Source organism: Montipora foliosa, unplaced genomic scaffold (genome assembly GCF_036669935.1).
Source record: "Montipora foliosa isolate CH-2021 unplaced genomic scaffold, ASM3666993v2 scaffold_209, whole genome shotgun sequence".
NCBI classification, from domain to species: domain Eukaryota; kingdom Metazoa; phylum Cnidaria; class Anthozoa; order Scleractinia; family Acroporidae; genus Montipora; species Montipora foliosa.
Window position 1 is genome coordinate 1 of NW_027179511.1, and position 21108 is coordinate 21108.

Here is a 21108-nt window from a genome sequence, read left to right on the forward strand (position 1 = left end):
CAAAAGGCCGAGAAGCGATGCCCGTAAATGCTCACAGCGGACAAGGTGCTCCCAGTCTCATGGCCACGAGATATGGTGGTCCGATTACAATCCGTGCCAAGGAAGGAATGCCCAAAGCCAACCTGAAAGCGAGGCGCACACAACGATCGCCCTTGTACAGTGGGCAGCAGGACCAGCATTGCATGGCACTTGCGTTGACGGCAAGAGGACAAATGCACATTGTGCTTGCTCTGACCTCGTTTTATTTCCCTTATAACAAAGTTAATTTTCACGGCGAATTACTTGTCTACGACCATACCACAGGGAAAACACCGGTTCTCGTCCGATCACCGAAGTTAAGCCCTGTCGGGCGGGGTTAGTACTTGGATGGGAGACCGCCTGGAATACCCCGTGTTGTAGGCTTCCCTTTTTCCTTCTGTACACTTGATTATCTCAAAAAATCTCAGTTTCCTTAATGAAAGAACATTCCAAACCAGGTTTTTTGAACACAACATGCCAACGATATGTCAAAGATGAGACATACAACAAAAACAAAATAGTTCACACGAGAAAGTGGAACTTGTATTCCCAAGGGAGCGCGTGCGCGCGAGATCTTATCAATCCAACGTTTATGACATGAAACGTATCTTTTCGTGTGAGCAAAGAACAGGATACGACAAGTAAAAATGCATGCACTGTTATGCATTAGATGGAAGTTAACCTAGCCCGGATGATATGCATACAACGAAGGCTACAACACTACAACATTGATCCTGCGAAAACGTGACTTACGTGACGTAGCGCACTTCAAAGTCTTACTGTTCCCTGCTCAACACGGACAGTACGTATTCAAAGGGCCGATAAGACACTATCCTGACCATGAAAGATTTACTTTTTATGATAACAATCCAATTAACTGATAACATAGAGAAACCACAAAGTGTTGGCCACAGAAATGTAACGCCAACTGATCTGGCGGGTCCTCAGTTACTCAATGCAAAACGGGCTCTCCAGAACGCAACATAACACAACGCAAAAGAAATCTATCGCGATGGAGCAGTACAAACACACATCCACTTACGTTTTCGAAACGATGCACGAGGATAAGAGCTCGACCCGCTGGCATTTTCTTGTCTCACTCGTCTATCGATGGAAATCGATGCGGCTGAAATAAACACGTCCTCTCGCTCTCTCTACGGCCAAGAATGAAAGAAATAAAATCACAGTTTTGCAGTGCACCAAGTACGGAACATTCACCTACAATTTCAGCAGTGGAATTCACAAATACAACTCACCTTCCTTAGTCCTTACACCGCCACCGCATCTCCTTCCCTGCCCTGCCTGAAACGTTACCAACAAACCTTCCCATTAGCCAACTTTGCCACCGGGGTTTGGTGCGGGGACTAGCGCGAACGCAGGTCCCCACTACCAGAAATTATACGCTCGAGTTACCCACATTTGGGGTAATCGCAAGGGTCAACCCAATCGAAGTGCAATGAAAGAGCCTCACCTTGAGAGGACTGCCTCCCTGATCACAGTGCCTCCCGCGTCAGGTAAGTATGCCTTTTCAACCTCTCCGGAACCGCAAAACGCAACTTGTCTGCGCATACCATGTGGTAATGGGGGTCACGTGCTCCTCGTCCTGTCGTGTCGTGCTGTCCACTCGCTGCTATGCTACCTAGAAAAGAGAAGAGAATGTGAAGGTTGGTTGCTTGGTCATTTGTTCTGCTTTCACTTGATTATTTCTTCCCCAGAGGGAAGTGGGCCACGCTCGGAGGTAGTGCTATACCGAGGCAACCCGTGGCCGGGACGAGGCAAGCCTCTTTTCCACGGCCCAGTTCCAAAAATCAGTTTAATATATGAGCTGCTCGATGAGCAGCGTGAATGGCAGACCAAAGGTCACCAGTCGACAGACTCATCCAACGCCTGAGGCATTGGTCACCAGTATTAGGCGACAGAGGCGAAATAAAACTAAGCAAATCAGGTGGTACAGAGGGTGAATTAAGCAGGTGGCCCGAAGCGAAAAACGAGCTTGTTGGAAACATAGAGGCGATGACTCCATCCGCCCCCCACTGGCGGGCAAAATAACGTCGACGTCTCCGGGTTGAAAAACGCTTGAAGAGCAAGGGGAGGTGGAACTTGACACGGGCCTTTGCTCCCTCAATGACGGCGAGGGCCCCAGGTTGACAGAACGAAAGCGGTAGTCATTGCGGGCCAGCCAGATGTGAAACTTACAGGCACACAACAGGTAACTGAAGACTTTGGGCACTGCGTGAAGCTCAGTGGAATTGAAACCAAAAAGTAAATGGCGACGCTCAAGCACAGGACACATAGGCGAGAAATGAAAAAGGAGGGACTGTAGCCAACCAACAACACTTTGAGCAAGGGGACACACAAAGAGCAAATGCGACAGTGACTCGACGACAGGACCACAAAAACAAGCGGAGGAGACAGATAAACCAAAAGAGAGAAGACGCTCAGCAGTGTAAATCACACCATGAGCTACCTTCCAGGAGAAATCAACAACAAAGCGGTCAAAATCAAAGAAGTGGAACTGGCGCCACGTATCATACCAGTAAAGGTCCCCAAAGGAGGGAAAGAACTTAACTACACAGTGCGGTGTGACAGAGGAACAGGATAAAAGAAACTGGTAACCGACTTTGGCAGAGAAAAAAAGCCACGGAGGCGACAACGTGAGGGTCAGAGGATGCGAAAACCAAAGTTCCCCGGGAGGGGGAAAAAGAGCCACCAAGCGACTCCCAGGCCAAAAGCAAAGAGGAGTAAAATGGCGGTAACAGGGACCTGTCGAAGGCAGCGGGACGGGAGAAAACATCAAGAGAGGAGGCAGCAAAACACGATTGAAACCAGTACGACACAAAGGAGGACCAGCTTGACGAGGACAAAGTAGACCGTTTGACCCACTGACCCAGAAGCGACCAAACCTTGAGCTTAATGTCCACCACCGAGAAACCTCCCAGCGATGTGGGCTGAACGACCACAGCACGTGCAACGAGCTCCCGCTTGGTTTTCCAGAAGAATGAGAAAACAAGGGAGTTAAGTTCTTTAAGTACCCAGGGGGGCATGTGGACCAGGGATGCCACATACCAAACCCTGGCGAGGGCCAGGCAATTGATGACCAAAGCCTTGCCATGAAAAGACAAGGAGCGCTGACGCCAGGAGGAGAGGACGCGTTCCACAGCCTCTATCCGAGGCCGCCAATTAGTTCATCAATGTCATGCGGGCCAATGAAGACTCCGAGGATTTTAAGCTTAGAAGATGTCCAGTCGAGAGGGACAGGGGGGTCAGTTCGGCCAGCCCAAGACCCCAGCCACAAGCCGCGAGACTTTGTCAGGTTGAGCTTGGATCCAGAACCAAGCTCATACCTTGTGTAGGTGTCAAAAACAGCCCTAATGGAGGCATCGGAGGACAAGATGAGCGATGTGTCATCCGCGTACTGGGAAATTGGAGAGAGCGGTGAGGGCAGTCCAGGCAGCAAAGGTCCAGTAATGGCGGGATTTGCTCGAATATTGGCGGCCAAGACCTCAGCGACCATAACATACAGCAAAGGTGCGAGGGGGCAGCCTTGACGCACCCCCCGTGTGAGACTGAAAAAGTTTGAGACATGACCGTTAACAATGACAGCACTCTGAACAGCATTATAGAAAAGGCGGATCCAGCGCAGAAAGGAGGTTTGGAAACCCATTCTGCAGAGGGTGGCATGCAGAAAGGACCAATCAACGCGATCAAACGCTTTTTCTTGGTCGAGCGAGAGGATGGCACAAGGAGACCCGGATTGCGTGGCGTAATGGACCATGTCTCGGAGATAAGCGACGTTCTCACCAATATAACGACCGGGGACACCACAGGTTTGATCCTCAGCCACCACGGCATGAATAACCTTCAGGAGACGCCCAGCGATGACGCGGGCAGCGAGCTTGTAGTCCACACTAAGGAGGGAAATTGGCCGCCAGTTACGAGGGTTCAGCCGGTCACCCGTCTTAAAGATGAGAGAAATGATGCCTCGACGCTGAGAGAGGCTGAGAGTGCCAGCCTCATAACATGAGTTCAGGACGAGCACGAGGTCCTGTCCGAGCACCGGCCAGAATTTGACATAAAACTCCATAGGGAGGCCATCCAAGCCCGGGGTCTTGCCTCGAGCCATCCCACATAAAGCAGTATAACACTCCTCCGACTGGAGAGGACCATCACACTGTTGAGCCTGGTCGGCGGACAAGGTGGAGGTGAGGGCGTCGAGCAGGGAAAGAGCCACGTCCCCGTCAGTAGGCTCGGCACTAAACAAGTTAGAATAAAAGGAAGCAAAAGCCTGGCATAGGTCCTTTGAACTCGAGACCACTGTGCCATCATCGCATCGAAGTGCTGAAATAAGTCGGTCGGCGGCACGCTTCTTTTCCAGACGGAAGAAAAAGGCCGAGGAGGTTTCACCTTCCTCAACCCATTGGCCCGAGCACGGACTTGGGCTCCCCGAGCTGCCTCGAGGTCTAGGGCAGCAAGGGCAGACAGGGTAGAATGGTACGGCTCAACACAGGAGGTGAAACCGGCATCAACACGGTTCTTAAGATGCCCAGCTAGTCGGCCAAGGAGGTCTCGACACTGCGATGTTTTCTTTCGAGCGCTCAGCGCAATATTTAATTGTGAGGCCTTTGATTTGGCTCTTGCCCTTATCCCACCACTTAGCTAGTGACGGGAAGGACAGCATGGACTGCCTCCAAACGGACCAAAAATTAGTGATATGCTGGATATAGTCCTCATCATTGAGGACAGAAATGTTGAGCTTCCAGAAACTGTCCCAGGAGCAGCAATGTCTGGGACACTACAAGAAAGCACCACACCACAGTGATCCGAAAACGGACAAGGAATAATATCGCAAGTCAAGACTGATGGTAACAGGAGTACGGGGCACCAATGAGATCAATACGGGAGGCCATAAGGCCGTCTGAGCGAGTCCAAGAGAAGGCAGAATCGGAAGGATGCAGGTGCCTCCAAATGTCCAGACAACAGCAGGAGTCAAAAAGACGTTTTAAGGTAGCAGTACTTTCGCGGGAAGTGTCAGAGACATTGGAGCCCCGACGATCGAGGGCGCGGTCGAACACAGTGTTAAAGTCCCCGGCAAGGAAGGTCGGATAGGTGGGATCAACCCAAGACGAGACGTCGTCCAGGAAGTCGTCACGGGCTGGGTTGCGATTGGGGGCGTAGAGACAGCAGATACGAAACGGGTGCCCAGAATGGGTAAAGTGGCAAAAAACAACACGCCCAGCGGTGTCACACCAAGAGCTCGTAAGGGTGACCGTGGGGCGGAATAAAATGATGCAACCACAAGAGTGTGCAGAGCCAACAGAAGCAACTGCATTAAAACCAGATGAACGAAACCAGACTGACATTCACTGTCTGAAGAGCAGTGGGCCCTCTTGTAGGCAGACAATGTCAGGGACCTGAGGAAAGGAACGTAACCAGTGCAGAACACCAGCGCGCTTGGACGAGTCCCTGAGACCATTGGTGTTTAAGGAGAGGATAGAGAGAGCCATAACTGAGAAGAAAGAGAGAGACAGCACAACTAGGAGCGACGGCTCCGAACCGGGGCAGGGGGAGCCAAGGAGGGAAGGCCAGAATGAACAGCCCTCCCAGACTCCCTGCCCTTTCCAGACTTCGAGCGGCCGGGGACCGCAGAACCAGGAAGAGGTTTCTTCGCTTTCTTCTTAGACTTGACCTGATCATCAGAGGAAGCCTCAACATCCGAAAGTCCACGCTTAGTGACTGGTGAATCAGTCAGCTCGACCTCGTTAACCATTACGGGAGACAGAGATAGAACCTGTGGGGTATTTACAGGGGTTACATTGATGCCCGTTAAAGGGTCATCGTCACTAAATATACTTTGACTGTATTCAGTCTCATTAACTAGTTCATTATCATTCGTATCCATTTCTTTTCCATTATTACTATTATCCATTTCCATTTCTTTTCCATTAACTACAGCATTATTTGTCATTTCTTTTCCAGTAACTACATTATTACTATTATCCATTTCCATTTCTTTTCCATTAACTATAGTAGTATTGTCCATTACACCAACTACGTTACTACTAGTGTTAACATTGTATTACTCTGTGGCGCAGCCAAACCATCAGACGCAGCGGCGGGGGAGGCAGCCACCTGCACGCGCGTCGAGGACCCACCATTACCGTTTTAGGGAGGGCCGCACCCTCCTTAACATTTACTGGTGGCAGGAGAGGCCATGGGTGGAGTACCAGGGGGGATAACTCATTGTCCCTGAGGTCGGTGTGGGAACCCCAACTTGAAATACCAGGTTGCGTGGGGGCAGGAGGACGAAGGGTTACCCCCTCGTCCCCAGAGTCCTCATGGTCAGAGCTTGCAGGAGAAGTGGGAAGGTCCTCAGGACCAGAACTGACATCCAGGAGGGGAGGCAGCGACTCCGGGGGAGTGGCACCAACAACAAGTGAAGCGGACGGATGGGCGGGGGTCGCAGGCGAAGATGGTGGGTTCCCCCAGGCATTGGGGGGGTTGGGCAATCCCTGGCCATGTGACCAGGCTCCCGACACCTGCGGCACTTCCCGCGCAAGTCACAGTTTTTGGTGAGGTGTTCCCCACGACAGATATCACATTCGGCCGGCTGACCCACATACCACACCTTACATTTATATCCAGCAATGTCCAGATTACGAGGGATCCGGCCAGAACGAACCATTTTGATGATACGGGCTCCAGTGCAGATTGCAGGGTCACCCGGGTAATGCTGGTGCCTTATCGTCTCCACCTTCCCGTACGAGGAAAAGTAGGGCCGGAGGCGATCATCACTCTCCTCAAAGGGATAGTGATACAACATAACATTTTGAGCTCGAGGCCCAGCATACATGACTTTGCACTTAGCACCAGCTAAAGTGACAAAATCATAACCTTCAACAATATTTTTACATTTTGGGTCAGCGAAAGTAATCTGAACCAGTTTTACGGGAACAAACTGAATACTGTCAATCACAAAGGGGGTGAACTTTCCCTTGATGGCTGTAACAAGTTCCGCCCTGGGAACAGAGGTTGGAACATCGGAAAGGTCGAGGACTACTGTCCTCTTAAAGGCCGCAAGAGGCATGATGAAAAGGGAAAAAGAGAAAAAACAGTCCCCCCGGAAAGCAAAGCTCCCAGGAAGGGAACAGAAAGACTGGCTACCCTGGGTTATGGCAGGACGCCAAGCATAAGTCCCCAGGAGGGTCACCAGTAAAACTCAGGAATCAAAAATCTTACCACAAATCCCAAAAACGCTTGTCCCCACACTCCAATTCCAATACGGAACTTACGCGTACCACAAGGAAAGGCACGAACCTGGCAGATAATAAAAACCCGCGTCAGGTAAGTATGCCTTTTCAACCTCTCCGGAACCGCAAAAACGCAACTTGTCTGCGCATACCATGTGGTAATGGGGGTCACGTGCTCCTCGTCCTGTCGTGTCGTGCTGTCCACTCGCTGCTATGCTACCTAGAAAAGAGAAGAGAAATGTGAAGGTTGGTTGCTTGGTCATTTGTTCTGCTTTCACTTGATTATTTCTTCCCCAGAGGGAAGTGGGCCACGCTCGGAGGTAGTGCTATACCGAGGCAACCCGTGGCCGGGACGAGGCAAGCCTCTTTTCCACGGCCCAGTTCCAAAAATCAGTTTAATATATGAGCTGCTCGATGAGCAGCGTATCAGATATTAAGCTGATAAGAACAGATACTACACTTGATCTTAGCCAAAAGGCCGAGAAGCCGATGCCCGTAAATGCTCACAGCGGACAAGGTGCTCCCAGTCTCATGGCCACGAGATATGGTGGTCCGATTACAATCCGTGCCAAGGAAGGAATGCCCAAAGCCAACCTGAAAGCGAGGCGCACACAACGATCGCCCTTGTACAGTGGGCAGCAGGACCAGCATTGCATGGCACTTGCGTTGACGGCAAGAGGACAAATGCACATTGTGCTTGCTCTGACCTCGTTTTTATTTCCCTTATAACAAAGTTAATTTTCACGGCGAATTACTTGTCTACGACCATACCACAGGGAAAACACCGGTTCTCGTCCGATCACCGAAGTTAAGCCCTGTCGGGCGGGGTTAGTACTTGGATGGGAGACCGCCTGGGAATACCCCGTGTTGTAGGCTTCCCTTTTTCCTTCTGTACACTTGATTATCTCAAAAAATCTCAGTTTCCTTTAATGAAAGAACATTCCAAACCAGGTTTTTTGAACACAACATGCCAACGATATGTCAAAGATGAGACATACAACAAAAACAAAATAGTTCACACGAGAAAGTGGAACTTGTATTCCCAAGGGAGCGCGTGCGCGCGAGATCTTATCAATCCAACGTTTATGACATGAAACGTATCTTTTCGTGTGAGCAAAGAACAGGATACGACAAGTAAAAATGCATGCACTGTTATGCATTAGATGGAAGTTAACCTAGCCCGGATGATATGCATACAACGAAGGCTACAACACTACAACATTGATCCTGCGAAAACGTGACTTACGTGACGTAGCGCACTTCAAAGTCTTACTGTTCCCTGCTCAACACGGACAGTACGTATTCAAAGGGCCGATAAGACACTATCCTGACCATGAAAGATTTACTTTTTATGATAACAATCCAATTAACTGATAACATAGAGAAACCACAAAGTGTTGGCCACAGAAATGTAACGCCAACTGATCTGGCGGGTCCTCAGTTACTCAATGCAAAACGGGCTCTCCAGAACGCAACATAACACAACGCAAAAGAAATCTATCGCGATGGAGCAGTACAAACACACATCCACTTACGTTTTCGAAACGATGCACGAGGATAAGAGCTCGACCCGCTGGCATTTTCTTGTCTCACTCGTCTATCGATGGAAATCGATGCGGCTGAAATAAACACGTCCTCTCGCTCTCTCTACGGCCAAGAATGAAAGAAATAAAATCACAGTTTTGCAGTGCACCAAGTACGGAACATTCACCTACAATTTCAGCAGTGGAATTCACAAATACAACTCACCTTCCTTAGTCCTTACACCGCCACCGCATCTCCTTCCCTGCCCTGCCTGAAACGTTACCAACAAACCTTCCCATTAGCCAACTTTGCCACCGGGGTTTGGTGCGGGGACTAGCGCGAACGCAGGTCCCCACTACCAGAAATTATACGCTCGAGTTACCCACATTTGGGGTAATCGCAAGGGTCAACCCAATCGAAGTGCAATGAAAGAGCCTCACCTTGAGAGGACTGCCTCCCTGATCACAGTGCCTCCCGCGTCAGGTAAGTATGCCTTTTCAACCTCTCCGGAACCGCAAAACGCAACTTGTCTGCGCATACCATGTGGTAATGGGGGTCACGTGCTCCTCGTCCTGTCGTGTCGTGCTGTCCACTCGCTGCTATGCTACCTAGAAAAGAGAAGAGAATGTGAAGGTTGGTTGCTTGGTCATTTGTTCTGCTTTCACTTGATTATTTCTTCCCCAGAGGGAAGTGGGCCACGCTCGGAGGTAGTGCTATACCGAGGCAACCCGTGGCCGGGACGAGGCAAGCCTCTTTTCCACGGCCCAGTTCCAAAAATCAGTTTAATATATGAGCTGCTCGATGAGCAGCGTGAATGGCAGACCAAAGGTCACCAGTCGACAGACTCATCCAACGCCTGAGGCATTGGTCACCAGTATTAGGCGACAGAGGCGAAATAAAACTAAGCAAATCAGGTGGTACAGAGGGTGAATTAAGCAGGTGGCCCGAAGCGAAAAACGAGCTTGTTGGAAACATAGAGGCGATGACTCCATCCGCCCCCCACTGGCGGGCAAAATAACGTCGACGTCTCCGGGTTGAAAAACGCTTGAAGAGCAAGGGGAGGTGGAACTTGACACGGGCCTTTGCTCCCTCAATGACGGCGAGGGCCCCAGGTTGACAGAACGAAAGCGGTAGTCATTGCGGGCCAGCCAGATGTGAAACTTACAGGCACACAACAGGTAACTGAAGACTTTGGGCACTGCGTGAAGCTCAGTGGAATTGAAACCAAAAAGTAAATGGCGACGCTCAAGCACAGGACACATAGGCGAGAAATGAAAAAGGAGGGACTGTAGCCAACCAACAACACTTTGAGCAAGGGGACACACAAAGAGCAAATGCGACAGTGACTCGACGACAGGACCACAAAAACAAGCGGAGGAGACAGATAAACCAAAAGAGAGAAGACGCTCAGCAGTGTAAATCACACCATGAGCTACCTTCCAGGAGAAATCAACAACAAAGCGGTCAAAATCAAAGAAGTGGAACTGGCGCCACGTATCATACCAGTAAAGGTCCCCAAAGGAGGGAAAGAACTTAACTACACAGTGCGGTGTGACAGAGGAACAGGATAAAAGAAACTGGTAACCGACTTTGGCAGAGAAAAAAAGCCACGGAGGCGACAACGTGAGGGTCAGAGGATGCGAAAACCAAAGTTCCCCGGGAGGGGGAAAAAGAGCCACCAAGCGACTCCCAGGCCAAAAGCAAAGAGGAGTAAAATGGCGGTAACAGGGACCTGTCGAAGGCAGCGGGACGGGAGAAAACATCAAGAGAGGAGGCAGCAAAACACGATTGAAACCAGTACGACACAAAGGAGGACCAGCTTGACGAGGACAAAGTAGACCGTTTGACCCACTGACCCAGAAGCGACCAAACCTTGAGCTTAATGTCCACCACCGAGAAACCTCCCAGCGATGTGGGCTGAACGACCACAGCACGTGCAACGAGCTCCCGCTTGGTTTTCCAGAAGAATGAGAAAACAAGGGAGTTAAGTTCTTTAAGTACCCAGGGGGGCATGTGGACCAGGGATGCCACATACCAAACCCTGGCGAGGGCCAGGCAATTGATGACCAAAGCCTTGCCATGAAAAGACAAGGAGCGCTGACGCCAGGAGGAGAGGACGCGTTCCACAGCCTCTATCCGAGGCCGCCAATTAGTTCATCAATGTCATGCGGGCCAATGAAGACTCCGAGGATTTTAAGCTTAGAAGATGTCCAGTCGAGAGGGACAGGGGGGTCAGTTCGGCCAGCCCAAGACCCCAGCCACAAGCCGCGAGACTTTGTCAGGTTGAGCTTGGATCCAGAACCAAGCTCATACCTTGTGTAGGTGTCAAAAACAGCCCTAATGGAGGCATCGGAGGACAAGATGAGCGATGTGTCATCCGCGTACTGGGAAATTGGAGAGAGCGGTGAGGGCAGTCCAGGCAGCAAAGGTCCAGTAATGGCGGGATTTGCTCGAATATTGGCGGCCAAGACCTCAGCGACCATAACATACAGCAAAGGTGCGAGGGGGCAGCCTTGACGCACCCCCCGTGTGAGACTGAAAAAGTTTGAGACATGACCGTTAACAATGACAGCACTCTGAACAGCATTATAGAAAAGGCGGATCCAGCGCAGAAAGGAGGTTTGGAAACCCATTCTGCAGAGGGTGGCATGCAGAAAGGACCAATCAACGCGATCAAACGCTTTTTCTTGGTCGAGCGAGAGGATGGCACAAGGAGACCCGGATTGCGTGGCGTAATGGACCATGTCTCGGAGATAAGCGACGTTCTCACCAATATAACGACCGGGGACACCACAGGTTTGATCCTCAGCCACCACGGCATGAATAACCTTCAGGAGACGCCCAGCGATGACGCGGGCAGCGAGCTTGTAGTCCACACTAAGGAGGGAAATTGGCCGCCAGTTACGAGGGTTCAGCCGGTCACCCGTCTTAAAGATGAGAGAAATGATGCCTCGACGCTGAGAGAGGCTGAGAGTGCCAGCCTCATAACATGAGTTCAGGACGAGCACGAGGTCCTGTCCGAGCACCGGCCAGAATTTGACATAAAACTCCATAGGGAGGCCATCCAAGCCCGGGGTCTTGCCTCGAGCCATCCCACATAAAGCAGTATAACACTCCTCCGACTGGAGAGGACCATCACACTGTTGAGCCTGGTCGGCGGACAAGGTGGAGGTGAGGGCGTCGAGCAGGGAAAGAGCCACGTCCCCGTCAGTAGGCTCGGCACTAAACAAGTTAGAATAAAAGGAAGCAAAAGCCTGGCATAGGTCCTTTGAACTCGAGACCACTGTGCCATCATCGCATCGAAGTGCTGAAATAAGTCGGTCGGCGGCACGCTTCTTTTCCAGACGGAAGAAAAAGGCCGAGGAGGTTTCACCTTCCTCAACCCATTGGCCCGAGCACGGACTTGGGCTCCCCGAGCTGCCTCGAGGTCTAGGGCAGCAAGGGCAGACAGGGTAGAATGGTACGGCTCAACACAGGAGGTGAAACCGGCATCAACACGGTTCTTAAGATGCCCAGCTAGTCGGCCAAGGAGGTCTCGACACTGCGATGTTTTCTTTCGAGCGCTCAGCGCAATATTTAATTGTGAGGCCTTTGATTTGGCTCTTGCCCTTATCCCACCACTTAGCTAGTGACGGGAAGGACAGCATGGACTGCCTCCAAACGGACCAAAAATTAGTGATATGCTGGATATAGTCCTCATCATTGAGGACAGAAATGTTGAGCTTCCAGAAACTGTCCCAGGAGCAGCAATGTCTGGGACACTACAAGAAAGCACCACACCACAGTGATCCGAAAACGGACAAGGAATAATATCGCAAGTCAAGACTGATGGTAACAGGAGTACGGGGCACCAATGAGATCAATACGGGAGGCCATAAGGCCGTCTGAGCGAGTCCAAGAGAAGGCAGAATCGGAAGGATGCAGGTGCCTCCAAATGTCCAGACAACAGCAGGAGTCAAAAAGACGTTTTAAGGTAGCAGTACTTTCGCGGGAAGTGTCAGAGACATTGGAGCCCCGACGATCGAGGGCGCGGTCGAACACAGTGTTAAAGTCCCCGGCAAGGAAGGTCGGATAGGTGGGATCAACCCAAGACGAGACGTCGTCCAGGAAGTCGTCACGGGCTGGGTTGCGATTGGGGGCGTAGAGACAGCAGATACGAAACGGGTGCCCAGAATGGGTAAAGTGGCAAAAAACAACACGCCCAGCGGTGTCACACCAAGAGCTCGTAAGGGTGACCGTGGGGCGGAATAAAATGATGCAACCACAAGAGTGTGCAGAGCCAACAGAAGCAACTGCATTAAAACCAGATGAACGAAACCAGACTGACATTCACTGTCTGAAGAGCAGTGGGCCCTCTTGTAGGCAGACAATGTCAGGGACCTGAGGAAAGGAACGTAACCAGTGCAGAACACCAGCGCGCTTGGACGAGTCCCTGAGACCATTGGTGTTTAAGGAGAGGATAGAGAGAGCCATAACTGAGAAGAAAGAGAGAGACAGCACAACTAGGAGCGACGGCTCCGAACCGGGGCAGGGGGAGCCAAGGAGGGAAGGCCAGAATGAACAGCCCTCCCAGACTCCCTGCCCTTTCCAGACTTCGAGCGGCCGGGGACCGCAGAACCAGGAAGAGGTTTCTTCGCTTTCTTCTTAGACTTGACCTGATCATCAGAGGAAGCCTCAACATCCGAAAGTCCACGCTTAGTGACTGGTGAATCAGTCAGCTCGACCTCGTTAACCATTACGGGAGACAGAGATAGAACCTGTGGGGTATTTACAGGGGTTACATTGATGCCCGTTAAAGGGTCATCGTCACTAAATATACTTTGACTGTATTCAGTCTCATTAACTAGTTCATTATCATTCGTATCCATTTCTTTTCCATTATTACTATTATCCATTTCCATTTCTTTTCCATTAACTACAGCATTATTTGTCATTTCTTTTCCAGTAACTACATTATTACTATTATCCATTTCCATTTCTTTTCCATTAACTATAGTAGTATTGTCCATTACACCAACTACGTTACTACTAGTGTTAACATTGTATTACTCTGTGGCGCAGCCAAACCATCAGACGCAGCGGCGGGGGAGGCAGCCACCTGCACGCGCGTCGAGGACCCACCATTACCGTTTTAGGGAGGGCCGCACCCTCCTTAACATTTACTGGTGGCAGGAGAGGCCATGGGTGGAGTACCAGGGGGGATAACTCATTGTCCCTGAGGTCGGTGTGGGAACCCCAACTTGAAATACCAGGTTGCGTGGGGGCAGGAGGACGAAGGGTTACCCCCTCGTCCCCAGAGTCCTCATGGTCAGAGCTTGCAGGAGAAGTGGGAAGGTCCTCAGGACCAGAACTGACATCCAGGAGGGGAGGCAGCGACTCCGGGGGAGTGGCACCAACAACAAGTGAAGCGGACGGATGGGCGGGGGTCGCAGGCGAAGATGGTGGGTTCCCCCAGGCATTGGGGGGGTTGGGCAATCCCTGGCCATGTGACCAGGCTCCCGACACCTGCGGCACTTCCCGCGCAAGTCACAGTTTTTGGTGAGGTGTTCCCCACGACAGATATCACATTCGGCCGGCTGACCCACATACCACACCTTACATTTATATCCAGCAATGTCCAGATTACGAGGGATCCGGCCAGAACGAACCATTTTGATGATACGGGCTCCAGTGCAGATTGCAGGGTCACCCGGGTAATGCTGGTGCCTTATCGTCTCCACCTTCCCGTACGAGGAAAAGTAGGGCCGGAGGCGATCATCACTCTCCTCAAAGGGATAGTGATACAACATAACATTTTGAGCTCGAGGCCCAGCATACATGACTTTGCACTTAGCACCAGCTAAAGTGACAAAATCATAACCTTCAACAATATTTTTACATTTTGGGTCAGCGAAAGTAATCTGAACCAGTTTTACGGGAACAAACTGAATACTGTCAATCACAAAGGGGGTGAACTTTCCCTTGATGGCTGTAACAAGTTCCGCCCTGGGAACAGAGGTTGGAACATCGGAAAGGTCGAGGACTACTGTCCTCTTAAAGGCCGCAAGAGGCATGATGAAAAGGGAAAAAGAGAAAAAACAGTCCCCCCGGAAAGCAAAGCTCCCAGGAAGGGAACAGAAAGACTGGCTACCCTGGGTTATGGCAGGACGCCAAGCATAAGTCCCCAGGAGGGTCACCAGTAAAACTCAGGAATCAAAAATCTTACCACAAATCCCAAAAACGCTTGTCCCCACACTCCAATTCCAATACGGAACTTACGCGTACCACAAGGAAAGGCACGAACCTGGCAGATAATAAAAACCCGCGTCAGGTAAGTATGCCTTTTCAACCTCTCCGGAACCGCAAAAACGCAACTTGTCTGCGCATACCATGTGGTAATGGGGGTCACGTGCTCCTCGTCCTGTCGTGTCGTGCTGTCCACTCGCTGCTATGCTACCTAGAAAAGAGAAGAGAAATGTGAAGGTTGGTTGCTTGGTCATTTGTTCTGCTTTCACTTGATTATTTCTTCCCCAGAGGGAAGTGGGCCACGCTCGGAGGTAGTGCTATACCGAGGCAACCCGTGGCCGGGACGAGGCAAGCCTCTTTTCCACGGCCCAGTTCCAAAAATCAGTTTAATATATGAGCTGCTCGATGAGCAGCGTATCAGATATTAAGCTGATAAGAACAGATACTACACTTGATCTTAGCCAAAAGGCCGAGAAGCCGATGCCCGTAAATGCTCACAGCGGACAAGGTGCTCCCAGTCTCATGGCCACGAGATATGGTGGTCCGATTACAATCCGTGCCAAGGAAGGAATGCCCAAAGCCAACCTGAAAGCGAGGCGCACACAACGATCGCCCTTGTACAGTGGGCAGCAGGACCAGCATTGCATGGCACTTGCGTTGACGGCAAGAGGACAAATGCACATTGTGCTTGCTCTGACCTCGTTTTTATTTTCCCTTATAACAAAGTTAATTTTCACGGCGAATTACTTGTCTACGACCATACCACAGGGAAAACACCGGTTCTCGTCCGATCACCGAAGTTAAGCCCTGTCGGGCGGGGTTAGTACTTGGATGGGAGACCGCCTGGGAATACCCCGTGTTGTAGGCTTCCCTTTTTCCTTCTGTACACTTGATTATCTCAAAAAATCTCAGTTTCCTTTAATGAAAGAACATTCCAAACCAGGTTTTTTGAACACAACATGCCAACGATATGTCAAAGATGAGACATACAACAAAAACAAAATAGTTCACACGAGAAAGTGGAACTTGTATTCCCAAGGGAGCGCGTGCGCGCGAGATCTTATCAATCCAACGTTTATGACATGAAACGTATCTTTTCGTGTGAGCAAAGAACAGGATACGACAAGTAAAAAATGCATGCACTGTTATGCATTAGATGGAAGTTAACCTAGCCCGGATGATATGCATACAACGAAGGCTACAACACTACAACATTGATCCTGCGAAAACGTGACTTACGTGACGTAGCGCACTTCAAAGTCTTACTGTTCCCTGCTCAACACGGACAGTACGTATTCAAAGGGCCGATAAGACACTATCCTGACCATGAAAGATTTACTTTTTATGATAACAATCCAATTAACTGATAACATAGAGAAACCACAAAGTGTTGGCCACAGAAATGTAACGCCAACTGATCTGGCGGGTCCTCAGTTACTCAATGCAAAACGGGCTCTCCAGAACGCAACATAACACAACGCAAAAGAAATCTATCGCGATGGAGCAGTACAAACACACATCCACTTACGTTTTCGAAACGATGCACGAGGATAAGAGCTCGACCCGCTGGCATTTTCTTGTCTCACTCGTCTATCGATGGAAATCGATGCGGCTGAAATAAACACGTCCTCTCGCTCTCTCTACGGCCAAGAATGAAAGAAATAAAATCACAGTTTTGCAGTGCACCAAGTACGGAACATTCACCTACAATTTCAGCAGTGGAATTCACAAATACAACTCACCTTCCTTAGTCCTTACACCGCCACCGCATCTCCTTCCCTGCCCTGCCTGAAACGTTACCAACAAACCTTCCCATTAGCCAACTTTGCCACCGGGGTTTGGTGCGGGGACTAGCGCGAACGCAGGTCCCCACTACCAGAAATTATACGCTCGAGTTACCCACATTTGGGGTAATCGCAAGGGTCAACCCAATCGAAGTGCAATGAAAGAGCCTCACCTTGAGAGGACTGCCTCCCTGATCACAGTGCCTCCCGCGTCAGGTAAGTATGCCTTTTCAACCTCTCCGGAACCGCAAAACGCAACTTGTCTGCGCATACCATGTGGTAATGGGGGTCACGTGCTCCTCGTCCTGTCGTGTCGTGCTGTCCACTCGCTGCTATGCTACCTAGAAAAGAGAAGAGAATGTGAAGGTTGGTTGCTTGGTCATTTGTTCTGCTTTCACTTGATTATTTCTTCCCCAGAGGGAAGTGGGCCACGCTCGGAGGTAGTGCTATACCGAGGCAACCCGTGGCCGGGACGAGGCAAGCCTCTTTTCCACGGCCCAGTTCCAAAAATCAGTTTAATATATGAGCTGCTCGATGAGCAGCGTGAATGGCAGACCAAAGGTCACCAGTCGACAGACTCATCCAACGCCTGAGGCATTGGTCACCAGTATTAGGCGACAGAGGCGAAATAAAACTAAGCAAATCAGGTGGTACAGAGGGTGAATTAAGCAGGTGGCCCGAAGCGAAAAACGAGCTTGTTGGAAACATAGAGGCGATGACTCCATCCGCCCCCCACTGGCGGGCAAAATAACGTCGACGTCTCCGGGTTGAAAAACGCTTGAAGAGCAAGGGGAGGTGGAACTTGACACGGGCCTTTGCTCCCTCAATGACGGCGAGGGCCCCAGGTTGACAGAACGAAAGCGGTAGTCATTGCGGGCCAGCCAGATGTGAAACTTACAGGCACACAACAGGTAACTGAAGACTTTGGGCACTGCGTGAAGCTCAGTGGAATTGAAACCAAAAAGTAAATGGCGACGCTCAAGCACAGGACACATAGGCGAGAAATGAAAAAGGAGGGACTGTAGCCAACCAACAACACTTTGAGCAAGGGGACACACAAAGAGCAAATGCGACAGTGACTCGACGACAGGACCACAAAAACAAGCGGAGGAGACAGATAAACCAAAAGAGAGAAGACGCTCAGCAGTGTAAATCACACCATGAGCTACCTTCCAGGAGAAATCAACAACAAAGCGGTCAAAATCAAAGAAGTGGAACTGGCGCCACGTATCATACCAGTAAAGGTCCCCAAAGGAGGGAAAGAACTTAACTACACAGTGCGGTGTGACAGAGGAACAGGATAAAAGAAACTGGTAACCGACTTTGGCAGAGAAAAAAAGCCACGGAGGCGACAACGTGAGGGTCAGAGGATGCGAAAACCAAAGTTCCCCGGGAGGGGGAAAAAGAGCCACCAAGCGACTCCCAGGCCAAAAGCAAAGAGGAGTAAAATGGCGGTAACAGGGACCTGTCGAAGGCAGCGGGACGGGAGAAAACATCAAGAGAGGAGGCAGCAAAACACGATTGAAACCAGTACGACACAAAGGAGGACCAGCTTGACGAGGACAAAGTAGACCGTTTGACCCACTGACCCAGAAGCGACCAAACCTTGAGCTTAATGTCCACCACCGAGAAACCTCCCAGCGATGTGGGCTGAACGACCACAGCACGTGCAACGAGCTCCCGCTTGGTTTTCCAGAAGAATGAGAAAACAAGGGAGTTAAGTTCTTTAAGTACCCAGGGGGGCATGTGGACCAGGGATGCCACATACCAAACCCTGGCGAGGGCCAGGCAATTGATGACCAAAGCCTTGCCATGAAAAGACAAGGAGCGCTGACGCCAGGAGGAGAGGACGCGTTCCACAGCCTCTATCCGAGGCCGCCAATTAGTTCATCAATGTCATGCGGGCCAATGAAGACTCCGAGGATTTTAAGCTTAGAAGATGTCCAGTCGAGAGGGACAGGGGGGTCAGTTCGGCCAGCCCAAGACCCCAGCCACAAGCCGCGAGACTTTGTCAGGTTGAGCTTGGATCCAGAACCAAGCTCATACCTTGTGTAGGTGTCAAAAACAGCCCTAATGGAGGCATCGGAGGACAAGATGAGCGATGTGTCATCCGCGTACTGGGAAATTGGAGAGAGCGGTGAGGGCAGTCCAGGCAGCAAAGGTCCAGTAATGGCGGGATTTGCTCGAATATTGGCGGCCAAGACCTCAGCGACCATAACATACAGCAAAGGTGCGAGGGGGCAGCCTTGACGCACCCCCCGTGTGAGACTGAAAAAGTTTGAGACATGACCGTTAACAATGACAGCACTCTGAACAGCATTATAGAAAAGGCGGATCCAGCGCAGAAAGGAGGTTTGGAAACCCATTCTGCAGAGGGTGGCATGCAGAAAGGACCAATCAACGCGATCAAACGCTTTTTCTTGGTCGAGCGAGAGGATGGCACAAGGAGACCCGGATTGCGTGGCGTAATGGACCATGTCTCGGAGATAAGCGACGTTCTCACCAATATAACGACCGGGGACACCACAGGTTTGATCCTCAGCCACCACGGCATGAATAACCTTCAGGAGACGCCCAGCGATGACGCGGGCAGCGAGCTTGTAGTCCACACTAAGGAGGGAAATTGGCCGCCAGTTACGAGGGTTCAGCCGGTCACCCGTCTTAAAGATGAGAGAAATGATGCCTCGACGCTGAGAGAGGCTGAGAGTGCCAGCCTCATAACATGAGTTCAGGACGAGCACGAGGTCCTGTCCGAGCACCGGCCAGAATTTGACATAAAACTCCATAGGGAGGCCATCCAAGCCCGGGGTCTTGCCTCGAGCCATCCCACATAAAGCAGTATAACACTCCTCCGACTGGAGAGGACCATCACACTGTTGAGCCTGGTCGGCGGACAAGGTGGAGGTGAGGGCGTCGAGCAGGGAAAGAGCCACGTCCCCGTCAGTAGGCTCGGCACTAAACAAGTTAGAATAAAAGGAAGCAAAAGCCTGGCATAGGTCCTTTGAACTCGAGACCACTGTGCCATCATCGCATCGAAGTGCTGAAATAAGTCGGTCGGCGGCACGCTTCTTTTCCAGACGGAAGAAAAAGGCCGAGGAGGTTTCACCTTCCTCAACCCATTGGCCCGAGCACGGACTTGGGCTCCCCGAGCTGCCTCGAGGTCTAGGGCAGCAAGGGCAGACAGGGTAGAATGGTACGGCTCAACACAGGAGGTGAAACCGGCATCAACACGGTTCTTAAGATGCCCAGCTAGTCGGCCAAGGAGGTCTCGACACTGCGATGTTTTCTTTCGAGCGCTCAGCGCAATATTTAATTGTGAGGCCTTTGATTTGGCTCTTGCCCTTATCCCACCACTTAGCTAGTGACGGGAAGGACAGCATGGACTGCCTCCAAACGGACCAAAAATTAGTGATATGCTGGATATAGTCCTCATCATTGAGGACAGAAATGTTGAGCTTCCAGAAACTGTCCCAGGAGCAGCAATGTCTGGGACACTACAAGAAAGCACCACACCACAGTGATCCGAAAACGGACAAGGAATAATATCGCAAGTCAAGACTGATGGTAACAGGAGTACGGGGCACCAATGAGATCAATACGGGAGGCCATAAGGCCGTCTGAGCGAGTCCAAGAGAAGGCAGAATCGGAAGGATGCAGGTGCCTCCAAATGTCCAGACAACAGCAGGAGTCAAAAAGACGTTTTAAGGTAGCAGTACTTTCGCGGGAAGTGTCAGAGACATTGGAGCCCCGACGATCGAGGGCGCGGTCGAACACAGTGTTAAAGTCCCCGGCAAGGAAGGTCGGATAGGTGGGATCAACCCAAGACGAGACGTCGTCCAGGAAGTCGTCACGGGCTGGGTTGCGATTGGGGGCGTAGAGACAGCAGATACGAAACGGGTGCCCAGAATGGGTAAAGTGGCAAAAAACAACACGCCCAGCGGTGTCACACCAAGAGCTCGTAAGGGTGACCGTGGGGCGGAATAAAATGATGCAACCACAAGAGTGTGCAGAGCCAACAGAAGCAACTGCATTAAAACCAGATGAACGAAACCAGACTGACATTCACTGTCTGAAGAGCAGTGGGCCCTCTTGTAGGCAGACAATGTCAGGGACCTGAGGAAAGGAACGTAACCAGTGCAGAACACCAGCGCGCTTGGACGAGTCCCTGAGACCATTGGTGTTTAAGGAGAGGATAGAGAGAGCCATAACTGAGAAGAAAGAGAGAGACAGCACAACTAGGAGCGACGGCTCCGAACCGGGGCAGGGGGAGCCAAGGAGGGAAGGCCAGAATGAACAGCCCTCCCAGACTC

The 21108-nt window shown here is 51.0% G+C and overlaps 11 non-coding genes across 11 annotated transcripts; 3 read left to right on the forward strand and 8 right to left on the reverse strand.

Moving 5' to 3' along the window:
• Nucleotides 1-284: 284 nt before the first annotated feature.
• On the forward strand, nucleotides 285-402 carry LOC137986430 (5S ribosomal RNA). The gene has a single exon (XR_011119807.1). It is a non-coding gene; the product is annotated as a 5S ribosomal RNA (ribosomal RNA).
• Nucleotides 403-1376: 974 nt separating this feature from the next.
• Nucleotides 1377-1540, reverse strand: LOC137986432 (U1 spliceosomal RNA). Its single transcript, XR_011119808.1, has one exon. It is a non-coding gene; the product is annotated as a U1 spliceosomal RNA (small nuclear RNA).
• A 194-nt stretch (nucleotides 1541-1734) lies between these two features.
• LOC137986455 (U2 spliceosomal RNA) lies at nucleotides 1735-1925 on the reverse strand. Its single transcript, XR_011119829.1, has one exon. It is a non-coding gene; the product is annotated as a U2 spliceosomal RNA (small nuclear RNA).
• Nucleotides 1926-7563: 5638 nt separating this feature from the next.
• Nucleotides 7564-7755, reverse strand: LOC137986444 (U2 spliceosomal RNA). The gene has a single exon (XR_011119819.1). It is a non-coding gene; the product is annotated as a U2 spliceosomal RNA (small nuclear RNA).
• A 267-nt stretch (nucleotides 7756-8022) lies between these two features.
• On the forward strand, nucleotides 8023-8141 carry LOC137986426 (5S ribosomal RNA). Its single transcript, XR_011119803.1, has one exon. It is a non-coding gene; the product is annotated as a 5S ribosomal RNA (ribosomal RNA).
• A 975-nt stretch (nucleotides 8142-9116) lies between these two features.
• LOC137986433 (U1 spliceosomal RNA) lies at nucleotides 9117-9280 on the reverse strand. The gene has a single exon (XR_011119809.1). It is a non-coding gene; the product is annotated as a U1 spliceosomal RNA (small nuclear RNA).
• Nucleotides 9281-9474: 194 nt separating this feature from the next.
• Nucleotides 9475-9665, reverse strand: LOC137986457 (U2 spliceosomal RNA). Its single transcript, XR_011119830.1, has one exon. It is a non-coding gene; the product is annotated as a U2 spliceosomal RNA (small nuclear RNA).
• A 5638-nt stretch (nucleotides 9666-15303) lies between these two features.
• On the reverse strand, nucleotides 15304-15495 carry LOC137986445 (U2 spliceosomal RNA). The gene has a single exon (XR_011119820.1). It is a non-coding gene; the product is annotated as a U2 spliceosomal RNA (small nuclear RNA).
• Nucleotides 15496-15763: 268 nt separating this feature from the next.
• LOC137986437 (5S ribosomal RNA) lies at nucleotides 15764-15882 on the forward strand. Its single transcript, XR_011119813.1, has one exon. It is a non-coding gene; the product is annotated as a 5S ribosomal RNA (ribosomal RNA).
• A 976-nt stretch (nucleotides 15883-16858) lies between these two features.
• LOC137986434 (U1 spliceosomal RNA) lies at nucleotides 16859-17022 on the reverse strand. The gene has a single exon (XR_011119810.1). It is a non-coding gene; the product is annotated as a U1 spliceosomal RNA (small nuclear RNA).
• Nucleotides 17023-17216: 194 nt separating this feature from the next.
• LOC137986458 (U2 spliceosomal RNA) lies at nucleotides 17217-17407 on the reverse strand. Its single transcript, XR_011119831.1, has one exon. It is a non-coding gene; the product is annotated as a U2 spliceosomal RNA (small nuclear RNA).
• Nucleotides 17408-21108: the final 3701 nt, after the last annotated feature.